The sequence below is a fragment of the Vitis riparia genome, chromosome 9 (genome assembly GCF_004353265.1).
Source record: "Vitis riparia cultivar Riparia Gloire de Montpellier isolate 1030 chromosome 9, EGFV_Vit.rip_1.0, whole genome shotgun sequence".
Classification (NCBI taxonomy): domain Eukaryota; kingdom Viridiplantae; phylum Streptophyta; class Magnoliopsida; order Vitales; family Vitaceae; genus Vitis; species Vitis riparia.
In genome coordinates, this window is record NC_048439.1 from 17,907,109 (window position 1) to 17,920,898 (window position 13,790).

The 13,790-nt window shown below is 32.8% G+C and overlaps 1 pseudogene; it reads right to left on the bottom strand.

The window, feature by feature from the left end:
- Positions 1–2,061: 2,061 nt before the first annotated feature.
- Positions 2,062–11,486, bottom strand: LOC117921878 (annotated as a pseudogene).
- Positions 11,487–13,790: the final 2,304 nt, after the last annotated feature.

A 13,790-nucleotide genomic window follows, 5' to 3' on the forward strand; every position in this document is an offset into this window, starting at 1 on the left:
GACCATGTAAGTTAATGCTGGTTTAGTACTATATAATAGAAATAAAAATAGTTACAAATCATCCAATCCAATCACGTGGGCACTTCAAGTGATCAAAAGACTCCCACCAGAATCACATGCAAGAGAAATATGAAGACATTCTTTGACTCAATTCAAACTTTATGTCTAGTCTATCATTCAGTTTCATGTCGTGCCTATCACGGTGACTACCTTTTCTACGATCATATTAATATAATTTTTGTCTTATCCTACTATCTCATGCAGAAAATTTTGTATTAGCTTGACTTCAACCTTATGTTCCATTTCCTATGATCCAAAATGGAGAGAGAAATATATATACATAATAAAATCATTTCAATAGATGTCCAATTTTTTAAATCATTTTATTTATCTTACCTCTTCAATATAAATATTAAATAATTTTTAAAAGTAATAAATTTTTAACTAATTTTATTTATATTTGATTTCCTTTTATATTTTCTATGATAATAACATAAATTATGAGAATTTTTTTTTTTTAATATTGTTTTTTTTCCTTAGTACTTTTATTGAATCAAACATAGTATTAAAAAAAAAAAACTTAATATTTCCATAAAATTGTATATGTTGAACTTAATTACTTTATGACCCATGAATTCCTTAGAGGAATTTGAAACTAAAAATTCTATTGCTATCTACTTTTGGTTGCTATTGTTACTCAGTCCATTCCATAGAGTTGAAAAGTCTCATTTTTAGTCTATATATGCTTAACACCATCTCAGTCAAAGTCATATTTGCTCACAAGAGCCATGTAGTATCTCATACCTTTCTACGTACTTGTATAAATCATATATTAGAGTCCATAATATATAGTGAAGAAGACCATACGACTTGAGTAGTTTTCATTGTATTTACCAACTACATGATCTACTTAGATGAAAAAAGATCATATGTACCATAAATATCTATTAAACACAAGACGCCTCAACACTGCAAAAATCAAATTGAACGACATGCCTTTACCACACACTTAGTATGTCACAAATAGAATGATTTGGTTTGATTTTTTATTTTTTAATTATTTGGCATATTATAACTCAAACCATTTTAGTGTTTTTACTTCAAAGGTCCAAATTTGGTATTGTATTTTATAAAAATAAACTAAATATAATTTCATAAAAAAATTCTACACTAAAACATAATTATAAATATGTCATTTTTATTTTGATTTATTATTTATTTATATTATTAAAATTGTTCAAATTTGGGCAATTTGCCTAAATTGCAAATTGAAACATTTATAGAATACAGTTAAAAAGTTATTAAATACATTATTAAAAGATAGGCCACAAATACAACTTATTTTAAAAGATAAAGATATTTTCATTGCTAATGGTTTTTGGGATATAAAATTTTCAAATGGTCAAAAGGTTTGAAAAAAAAAAAAAAGAAAAAGGAATACAATATTCAAGAGAGATTTAGGTGGGCTATTTTATTTGAAATAAAATGGTAGGTTTTACTTGGTGTAGATCTAAATATACATCTAAATAATATATATTTAGATGACCCATTTACTATGACTCTTTTAATTTCTTCTATACATGACTCATAGAGAAAAAAAATATATATAAAATTTTTTAATGAACCTAAGAATTTTGGAATCCCAACATGTAGGTTGCAATTAACCTAATTCAACAACCGTCACATTTTTTCATAAATGAAATTCTTATAATTACATCAAAAGTAATGATATTTTTTCTTATCATCGAGGGTAATGATCTTTTCTTATCATCAAGAAAAATATCCAAGTAAAAATTTGTTGTCCACTTAAAAGATAATGTTGAAAAAGACTTCATGTTTTCAATTTCTCATAAATAATACTTAAGCAAATATTTGAGTTAATGCAACATTGTTATCAACCCACAAAAAGTCATTACCTAATAAAATGAAAATCAAATATTCTCCCCAATAACAGACAACTTACACAAATGAGATGGAATTAATTTCCAAAGCTTGCAATAATACATTAAGCATACATAGTTCTACTAATGAAATTTACCCCCCTTGGGTGGGTGATGTTTATCATTGGCTGCTCCTCTTCTTCTCAACCACAATATATAGTTTGACAATTTTGTCCACAAAATCGAAGTAGGCATCCCACCAAGATTTTCTCATTAACAAAATAAAAAATGGAACTGAACTGCCTAGGGCAAATCCCAACGCAACACTCATATAAAACCACTGATCAATAAAGTTATTGTCGGTTTCATCCTCAACATCACTTTGTCCTTTACCTGAACCTTCATCTTGGCATTTAGTAACAAGTGGAGCTCCACAAAGATTTGGATTTCCAGCGAAGGCCGTGGCTGTAAAGGTTGTCATTTGTCCCATGGAGGGGATCTGACCAGAGAAATTATTATTCGATAAATTCAAATAACTCAAAAATGTTAATGAGGACATACTAAGAGGGATAGTGCCAGAGAGCTTATTACTTGACAGATCAAAAGATAACAATTGATGCAACCTCCAAATGCTTCCTGGAATCTGCCCGCTAATGTGGTTTTTCGACAAGTTCAAAACCACTAAACCAAACAAGTTTGTTATTTCCTTGGGAAAGTCTCCACTTAAATTATTGTGGGAGAGGTCTATGCTGACAACCAGAGAAAGAGTCTTGGTATATTCTAGAACTTGCCCTTTTGCATTCACAAACAAGCTTTCTTCATAGTAGTGGACTAACATCCCATACAATAGATACTGATTTTTGTTTTGCTCTTCAGCCATGGCTTTAAGATCATCCAAAATAGCGGGAATGGTTCCAGTCAAATGATTTTCTGCAAGATCCAGGACATGCAGTGAACGTAAATTGGAGATGTCAGACGGAAGTTCCCCGGAAAATGCATTGGACCTCAAGTTAAGAATTCTAAGATGGCTGAAAGCAGCTCCCATCCATGATGGAATGCTACCTGATAATTTGTTGTAACTGAGATCAAGGGTTTCCAGATTTGATAAATGTTGGAAAGATGGAGGAAGCCCTCCAGAAAGCTTATTCTTGTTTAGGTGCAGAGACCGAAGCTGCTTTAATTTACCCAATGATACTGGAATCATTCCAGACAAACCATTGTTCCCAAGGTCAAGAATCCTCAGGTTAGAGCAATTATTTATGGTCGAAGGGATGCTTCCTACCAATCCATTCCTTGAAAGATCAATGACCTCAACATTCCACATATGTCCCACAGAAGCAGGGATGGTTCCTTTTATTTCATTATCTGAAAGAGAAAGGAACCACAGTTCTGGCATGAATTCACCTATGCGCTGTGGGATAGGACCAGAAAATTTATTGTCAGATAGATCTAGTGAGTAAGCCCCACGGTTTGGAAGAGGAATGGGTCCTTGAAAGAGGTTGGAACTGAAATCAATAGACGCAAAGGGGCCAAGATTCAGTGGATTTGGTAACTGACCTTGTAAATGATTGAGAGACAGATTTACCCACCCTATGTTAGAAGAAATATTCCAAAACCAGTTTGGTACGGAACTTGAAATGCTAGCATTTGAGAGAACAAGATACTCAACTTCCTTTTGTGACTTGAGCCAAGTTGGAAATGAAGGACCTAAATGACATGAACCCATCTCAAGAAAGTGGATTTGGAATGGAGGAACCCAATGGGAACTGACATTCAAAGTAAAAGAATTGGAGGACAATAATAAATATTTCAGCTTAGTTAGCTTGGAAAATTTTTCTTCCGAGAGAATTCCAATCAAATTGTTGAAGGAAACATCCAGGTAAACCAATTCAGAAAGCTGTCCAAAACTGTCTGGAAGAGTCCCTTTCAGTCTGTTGGTTCCAAGCCACATTTCGGTCAAGTGTTGCAATGTCCCTAAAGAAGCAGGGATGCAACCTTGAAGATTGTTATCATCCATTCTGAGTTCCACAAGCTCTTCAAGCTCACCCAACCATTCCGGGAGTTTTCCAGTTAACTGATTGCTTGACAAACTTAAATAGGTGAGATTGGGTAAAGGACTTTCAGAACTGCAATTTTCAGGCACCTCAGGAATGTTGGTAGACCTCCTGTCAAGTTATTAGACCCCAAGTTCAAATATTTCAAGTTGCAAAGAATTCCGACAGAGCTTGGAATTGTACCTGTATAAGTTAAAAAACACATTAAGCAATAGCTTAATTAGCTAATAGTAACAATAATGATACTAAATAATAAGAAACTAAATTCATAGACAACTGAATTAAAGAGAAGATACAAATTTGTACTTCTTGTAAAGTATTAATCAAATTACACATACACATGAGTAGAAAATAAAGAAAAAAGAACCACTAATCAAAAGGAATGTGAAGGGTCATAATGGTAAAACTCTTGAAAAAACCCGCTCAATTGCAATCGCATTCTCTAAAAACAAAACCCTAAAATATCAATAGGCTAAATATATAATAAAGAAAAACTCATTATTCACCACATAAAAAAGAATTTCTCCATAGACACTACCTCCTTCAACCCCTACAAGTCAGCAGAGAGTTCAACCTCCAATATCCCGAGCTAAATGCAACAAAATTGACTTAGGCTTCACAATCCGATATAAAGCACTAATGAAACAAAAGGGAAAAAAAGTAACTGATTTTTCCTTCGTTTGGATATGCAGTAAAGATGTTTCAATAGACATTTAATTTATGTATATAAACAAATTCCTTTTTATGGTGCCCTCAACATTATTCATCTGATACCAAAATGATGAGTTAATATAAATTTTTGTAGGCAAGAGAGGGAATTTACCATGTAAGTTATTTGAAGCCAAAATGAGCACCTCTATCCTTCTCCAGCTTCCCTTCAACAACTGGGCGCAACTGCCTTCCAGATTTTTATTACCAGAGAGATCCAAGTACTGCAAATTAGGTAGCTCACTGAGATCCAGCGGAACCCTCCCCCATAACTCACAGTTGCTTATGTCTATGGATACAAGGCTGCTGACATTCACAAGCCATTCAGGAAACTTCGAATTGAAGGCGTTCTGACTGATAGATAGACTAGCAAGTGAACTAAAATTGGAAGAACCTAGGGATGAAATTGAACCAGAGAGGTTACACCCAAGAAGATGCAGCTCAGTTAAAATTGGAAGCTTAGTTAACACCCCAGCCCAATGAGGCCCCACCATTGAAAGGTTGGCATGGTTCATGTTAAGATTCTTCAAGGAAACAAAACCAGCCATCCAGTCAAGATTATCAGACCATAAGTAAGAAAATTCGGAAGAAAGATCAAGAGACTGCAAGTTAGAGAGGTTTCCCAAATTTGGAGGAATTGCACCACTAAACCCAGAATTTGATAGGTTTAGATATTGTAAATTTTTTAACGATCCAAAGAATTGAGGAATTGAGATGTCATTAAATGAGTTTCCACTCAAATCTAAATACCTCAAGAACTTGAGTTTCTTCAATGAAGGTCTAATCTCTCCACTCAATTTCATAGAACTCCAATTCTGATAATCACTAAAACTATCATAAGAGTTATGAAGATCTATTGAAATCACAACTCCTGTGCTATTTTTGCAATTAATTCCCTCCCAGTGACAACAGTTGCTACCTTTCCATGATAAAAACTGATTCTCAGAGCATTTGAGACCATTTTTGAAGTCAACAAGAGCTTCTCGATCAGATTCTAAGCAATTTCCCAAATGGACATCGCCATTACAAGCAAATTCTGTGGTTATTAGACAAAGGGTGGCCAAAATGAAACCAAGAACCAAAACTCTCTCCATTTGATATTCAATTCTGAAGCTGCAAACAGATTAAAAAAAAAAAACTAATTCTCATACATAAGTACTGTTTTCTTCATATGAAGTAAAATATTAAATCTTCTGACACATTTAAATAACAGATTTAACAATGATTCTCAATGTAATAAGCTTACAAAAAGGCAGTAATAAATAGAAGCACTGTAGAGCATTAAACAGAAGTATAATCCAGAAGTACAACTTACCCAGTTAAAGAAGCGATACAAAGAAGATAACTGAAAGATCCAACCATGTGAGCATTAATAAAAGGGCCTCCAGCTATCCCTTAATTTTCTTAGTCTTTGTTTCATATTATTTGTCAAAATTCCTTAACTCTTACTCCACGGAAAATGACTCGAGATGCTTTTCTTGACTTAAACATCAATTTCAGTTGAACTAAAACATTGAGGGGTATAGAAAGAATTTCTAGTGACTGAATAAATTTGCCTGACAAAAAGAAGGTAAAGAAATTCTCGGAGCAAGTAATAATAATAATAATAATAATAATAAAATTAGAAAAAATTAAGTATATATATATCAAACCATTTAATAAGTTACAAAATTTCGTAAATTTGTTGAGCTTTTCTTTCATATATATATTTACAACTTTATTACATATTAAGTATTAGTACTAAACATAACTCGCCAACAGCTCCACTTGAATAATTATATTTTAGCACTAAAATAGTTCGATAAGTAATTCGTCTGAGGACTGGATCTAGTAGAATGTTAGCAGTAAATTAAGTGCAGTAATACGTCTTAGTTGTTGGCCTGCTACACCTCTCTAGCTATCATTACACCAATTTTGCGCGGAAGAGGATTTAGTTGCTATCCAATTAATGAATTGTCGTCCCCACCAACAAGATCAAGTTGCTTGACTGAGGACTAGATCCAGTAGAGTTTTCCTACGTGCCCCATACGGGAAGGTAGAAAATTTATGGGCATAAGAAAATTTTCCATGATCACACCCTTTAAAATTTTTCATGCCCCATACGTTATTTCCACGAGGACTTGTGTTATTCTTGAACATTATTTCAAGTTCTATTTTTAATTTCACTATATATCTTCATAGTATACTTTTATGTTATGTTTGGTCCTCAAAAAAAAATTGAGAGAAAATGTGAAGGAAAAAAAATAGAAAAGAAATTAAAACGGAAGGAAAGAATTAAAATAAAAATAAATAAATTTAAAGTTTATAAATTATTTTTATGGTTATGTTTGGTTCCTAAAAAGTTTGACAGAAAATGTAATAGAAAAAAAAAAGGAAAAATAGAAGAAATGAAAAAGTGAAGGAAAATAAAAAAAAATTTCAAGTTAATAAATTATTTTTATATCTTACTTCAAACTCATTTTACTTATTTAACTCTTCTTTATAAAGATTAAATGATTTAATTATATATATATATATATATATATAGTTTCTTATTAATTTTAATTATATTTAACTTTTTTTTTTCTTATTTTCGATAATAAAACCAAACATGAGAAAATTATTTTTCTTAATATTTTATTTTCTTTCCTTAATATTTTTTGAAAAGCAAACAAAACCTATATATTTCTTCAAATTCATTTATCTTATTTTTATTTGATTATATAAAAATTAAATAATTTTAAAATGCATAAGTTTTTTAATTAATTTTAATTATATTTTCCATAGTGATACCGAATATGAGAAAATCATTTTATTTAACATTTTTTTTCTCTTTCCTTAATACTTTTTAAGAACCCAACATAGACTCAAGGAATGTTTCAAAAGAATTTAATTAGTGAATTCCTTTGCAATAGAAAATCTATGTATATATTTTAAAAGAAAATCTAACATAATTTGCTAATGTTGACATTGATACCTCGTTTCATTAAAATAGTATCAATAATTATTATTGAACATTAGAAGATTGAAGCACAAGAAATATGTCCTCAAAGGATTAAAAAAAATTAAAACAAAAGTGGGCATATGTTAAGGTAAAGTTAAAGCTGATTTCATAATATAATTCATGAACTAGAATCAACCTAAGTATGATACTCTATATATAGTATTTTGTTTCATATTATTTATGTTTTCTTGACTAGCTATTCATTCGCTCCAAAGCTAAAAGTATTAAAGTAGCTATTTTAGTTTTAACTTTAATTTTAGCTCATTTAATTTCTTTTATACCCTTGTCAATGACCCAGAGAGAAAGGAAAAAAGAAAAAGAAAAAAAATAGATAAAATTTTTATGAACATAAGAAAATTGGAATCCCAACATGTAAGTTGATATATAAAGCAATTAACATAAGTCAACAACCATCTCATTTTTCACAAACGAAAATCTTATAATTACATCGAGCAAGTAAAAAAATGTTGTCCACCTAAAAGATAATGTTGACTAAAATTCATTTTATCATCATCTTGTGTATTCTATTCTCTTTTGTTCTTCTAAATATCAAACTCGAGCTTTGATACCAGTTTGTTGTGCTAGCAAAAGTTTTAATACAAACAATGTTCATTAAAAAACACAAAGATAAAAACAATCCACACAAAGGTACATAAGGTTTTAATATGGTTCAACTAACCATGCCTACATCCATAAATGAGAGAGAATCATTCCATTATACCATGGAGAAAATTACAGACAACAAAAACAAGATACAACTATTGGGTTCTCAAAACATATTATGCATGTTTCCTCACTCTTTGTATCTACGCTCTAAACCACAAGGCCTTTCGCTCCATTGGGTGTCTCCCATTCTTTCTCACTTCTCTATCCACCTTGTATAGTCTTTACGAACCTATTTCTATCTAATAACTTTTTTCTCTCATGACCTAGAATATTTATATAGATATTTCTAATAACTTTCCTTATTTTATAATGAAATCTAATATTATAATAACATATCAATTTAGGAGATATTCTATATAATATTCTTTACAGAATGAGATTTGTACTAATTAGGAATTTGGGACATTTAAAAGTGTTTGCATTAAATTTTTTAATATAAATTCACAATTCTTGTCATATTACATTTAGAAAAGAAAAAGAAAAAGAAAAATTGATGTTTTTTTTATTAAATATGTAATAAAAAAATACATTTTTGTTTAATTAAAAATTTAAACCATTAAAATTGTTGTTATTTTAATAAATAATGTCTTTAGAAAGTACATTATGTTTTTTTTTTTTTGCATATTATTTAACAATCTTTGTCAGAGTCATAGCAATGACAATAAAAAACTTAATAAGTTAGTACATCTTGCTAACTACAATGGCATTTTTAGTTACTAACATTGTTATTTTTAGGTAAAAACAATGTTACTATCCTTAGTGGCATATTTGATATAAGCTGAAATAGTGATGAATGATAAATAAACTAGTACATCCTTCTATTTACAGCGATACTTTTAGTTATTAACATTGTTACTTTTAGGTAAAAACTATGTTCATATCTCCAATGGCATGCATGTTGATGTAGAGGGTGAAGTGATGATGAGTAATATGACAGCTACATATGTGGGTTCAATCAAGTGTACTTGTCAGCTTGTTTTGGCAGCCCACCTTTAATTGGCTAAAGGGCAATGTTACGGTGCATGAAAGGGGGATTTTTTTTGGGTTAAACTATACATTCCTTGAATTAGCCATTTGTGGGTTCTTTTTTCTTCTTTTATTTCATAACACAACATATTTACATGATTCTCCCATTAAGATTTAGAAAATTTTAAAATCAAAACAGAGACCGGGTGATTCGGCTTCAATGTAGAAAATGCTAAAATTCCAACATGAGGAAAATGAGGAGCTATACGCGGAATCTGGAAATAATTTGAAGCGGCTGAGACTCAGATTACATGCACATTTTGAGACCGACACTCTCCAAACCCATGAATACTTGTCCATTCCCTGACCTGGTGCTTGTAAATGTCTTCAATCACACAATTTCAGCAACTTGCTCAAAAGCTGTGTGTATGCGGTTTTCTACCCATTTTCTGGTTGCTCATATAGCATTCCTATGAATCTCATATTCAATCAAATATAGAGAGCCACCTTAACAGTTTTAGAACCTCTCTCGGCAAAAGATTTTGAACTCTTGAAGAAGAGTGCCATTTGCTATTTCATCCTCTGCTCCACCAATCTCCTATTTCTCCAATTCAATAACAGCATTCCTCAACTGATCTCCTTTTTTAATACTCGAGCCAAACATCAATTCAATCTGCTTAAACCCTGACTTAGATAATCTTGGACTCTCTTTTTGCTAATGCAGCCTCAGTTCCGGCATTTTGCTTAATATATTATGCAGTATCCAGATGGCCCGTTAATTCCCCATAGCTCGCTAGGGGACTATAAACCCGCGAATGATCAGTTCCATCCTTTCCGTCCATGTCCATACAAGCAATTCATCAAAACAGGATTATAGGAATTTGGCCTATCCAGCAGAAATACCATCAATGAGATCAATAACTTTGTCATCTTGGCATTTTTAAAGAGAATCTGCAGTAGGATTTCATGCTGTACACATCCAAAACAAGTTTGTTATCATTTCCAAATTCTGTAAGCATTGTAATTATCCAATGATTGTCTTTGGAGGCAGCAAGAAATAGAAGGAGTTCAACAAGGAAAGGTGAAGGAGTAATTCCTAGGATCCAACAAGGAGTCCGAAGCAACACTAAAATTAGCCAAAGTTTTCCTCAAATGATCCCTAAGAGAGGAACAGAAGGTACATGTCAGTGAAGCTGAATGGTGCTGAATAAAGCATATTGAAGACCATGATGCTGTGTAAAACCAAAGACATTCCATCAGGAGACTGGGCAATATTAGGCCATAGTAGAAGCTTCAGTACTAGAGCTTCAATCCCTGATTTTTCCACAAATAATTGGCAAGTTTATGAATTTTCCATTATTCTGTGAACTAGAGCCAACACATGAAAGATGCAAAGTTGGAGGAATCACTCATCACTGATGTCCACGGCAGCTGAATTTATTGAACCAACCGGACAGCGATGGCCATCATTTCTTTGTCTTCAGAATCCATTTTCATTGCAGCAGTCCCATTAAATCTTCCTGATGTCCCCCTCATTATAATCCCCTGTTGAAGCAATTCTATCAACAATTTCAATAATTATGTCAACACCAGTACTTCTTAATGAAACTACAGAAAAAGCTTTTCCACAACATTAGCCAAAGGAGCAAGAGTCTCATTCGTTGTTCACAAGGAATCGCAATGCTGAAGCTTCCTCCACTTCCTTTAAGCCTTTGAGACAAATGGCACCGAGACCATTAAGAACATATGCGAGGGCCTTTGAAGAAGGAAGAATTCCAGCCACTACTGAAGATAAAAGGCATCAAGGTGACCCAATTCATGCAAAGCAAAAAGACAAGTAGGGCCTTTATAGATAATTTCGGTCATGACAGTCATGGATGAAAAAAGTATCCTCTAAGGTTGACAGGTAAGAAATTATCATGGGAGTCTTGGGATCCCATAGAATTTGTGGGAATACATGTGGCAGTCCCAAGCGCCTTCAACAAAATCCATAATCCTGTATTCTTCTGTATGTAGCTTGCTTGCTAAAAGTTCTACGCCCCCCAAATCTTCAAACAAGGAAACTGCTGCACCATCGCTCATCATGGGCAACACCTCTCTAGGCTGACTACTGTTGCTTTTTCTGAAAACCGAATTAAAGCCATGGTCGTAGCGGGAGTGTTCAGGGTCCACCTGTTGAGCATTATCTTCATCTAGACTGCACAGATCCCAAATCACCATACTTCCCATGCTCTGATTGATCACTATTTATTTTTGTTGCAGTAAACTGATTTTCCCAAGCTGTAGACATATTTTCAGAAAATTTGCTTTCAGAAAGCTTGAGAAGCTTCAACTGGCAAGAGAGTCCTACATTCTCTTGGTAAAGCATCAGCGAAGCTATTCTTGTTCCCATCGAGTCATTGAAGCATCTTACAGTTTAATAATTATAGGAGAAATCTGTCCAGCTCAGTCGTGCCATCTCCATGTTCTGGCCATATAGGAAGCCTTTCTGATTGTGAATTACGAACAGCATCGTGCATGACCTCCATTTCTGAAACTCTCGGAGTACAGTTTCTTCATTGAGCCTTTGTTGTTTCTTCCCCACTGATATCACAGTGGTTCAACTCAGGCAGCTGGCTTAGCAAGTCACATAACCACTTCTCGGGAAAGTGCTCAGTTCATTTAGACAGCATGGATGCTTCCCAAACATTTTGGGAAGTTACGAAAGGATTTCTCACCAATCGGCTCAATCTCCTCCATCAAAACCGCCCCACATGTGGCAGCATGGACATTGAAGATGTACTTACAATGTACATCCGCGTCAAGTTGCATGCCATCCTTGTTGAATTCGGAAACCCTATTGTCAGTGTGGGGAATATCTAGCTCATGTAGAATTAGTGAGCCTGAATCTGGAAGCACCACAGAAATGTTTGTGGAGGTTCTTCTTTCCTTGAAACGAAACAAAAACGTCTTCATTTTTTTACTCTTCTCGACAAGGAATCAGCATTCTTAGCTTTAGCACGGTATTTCATGAATATCAAACCATAAGGGTGTGATGGCACTGTTATTGCAGGTGACTGGAATGGAAGGGACGGAAGGGAAAGATCAGACAGCATCACAAGATATCACCTCCGAACTCAAAAAGAAGTGAAGAAGGTTTTACCAAACAACATCAAACAACTAAAACCTCACCACCACTTGAAATGGAATGTCTCACTGCCATAGCTGGAAAGAATTACTTGTTGGATATTTTGGTAATCATGGGTCTACATATTCACACATTGTACATTAAGTTATCTTATATTTTGGTCTAATTAAATATGATTAATTAAGTTAATGATGAGCCTTTAAAGCATCTCTATATATATGAATTGTATGAGCTTTGTAATGTGTAGAGACCAATTTTATTTTATTTATTAATGATGGGTCAATAAATAAAATAAAAATAATAAGGGGTAAGGGGTATAAATAGGGTTCTTAGCTTTAGCACGGTATTTCATGAATGTCAAACCATAAGGGTGTGATGGCACTGTTATTGCAGGTGACTGGAATGGAAGGGGCGGAAGGGAAAGATCAGACAACATCATGAGATATCACCTCCGAACTCAAAAAGAAGGGAAGAAGGTTTTACCAAACAACATCAAACAACTGAAACCTCACCACCACTTGAAATGGAATGTCTCACTGCCATAGCAGGAAAAAATTACATGTTGGATATTTTGGTAATTATGGGTCTACATATTCACACATTGTACATTAAGGTACCTTATATATTTGGGTCTAATTAAATGAGACCAATTAAGTTAATGATGAGCCTTTAAAGCATCTCTATATATATGAACTATATGTGCTTTGTAATGTGTAGAGACCAATTTTATTTTATTTATTAATGGTGGGCCAATAAATAAAATAAAAATAATAAGGGGTAAGGGGTATAAAAGAGAGGAGATAGAAAAATTGCTAATTATTCACATCCCATTAGTGAGTGATTTCAAGGTTGCAATACTCGTTTCAGACATGGAAGACAATACCCAAGTACATAATCTCAATGAATTCAGGTATGTCTTCCGATATTATTATTATCCTATAGATTTAACATAAGATTTTGACGTGTATATTGTTTAGATAATCAAATTCTATAATCAGTTTGTATGATTTGTGATTCTCCAACAAGTGGTATTAGAGCCACTCTTGTTAAATCTATTAGATTTTAATTAAATATGTTTCATAGTGGATGAAGTTTTTTTTTTTTTTTTTAATCTAATTTCCATTCATTCATCCACCATTTTTTGTGTGTTTGGTTGTAAGGAAAATTTTCTTTAATCCAGATTCTTCAAATTTTTTGTTTTAAATAATTTTATAAATTATTTTTTCAATAATTATCAATAGTTTTATCAAAATATATTTTCTCTCGGATTGTTTGCATATTTTTCGAGATAAAATATAAGTGTCTTTTTTTAGAATTTTGGGGATAAAGATGAAGTGGTTGGGTGATAATGACCTTTTTTTTTGTCATTATCTTGTTACTTTTTGGTAAGTCTTTTAATAAGGTCA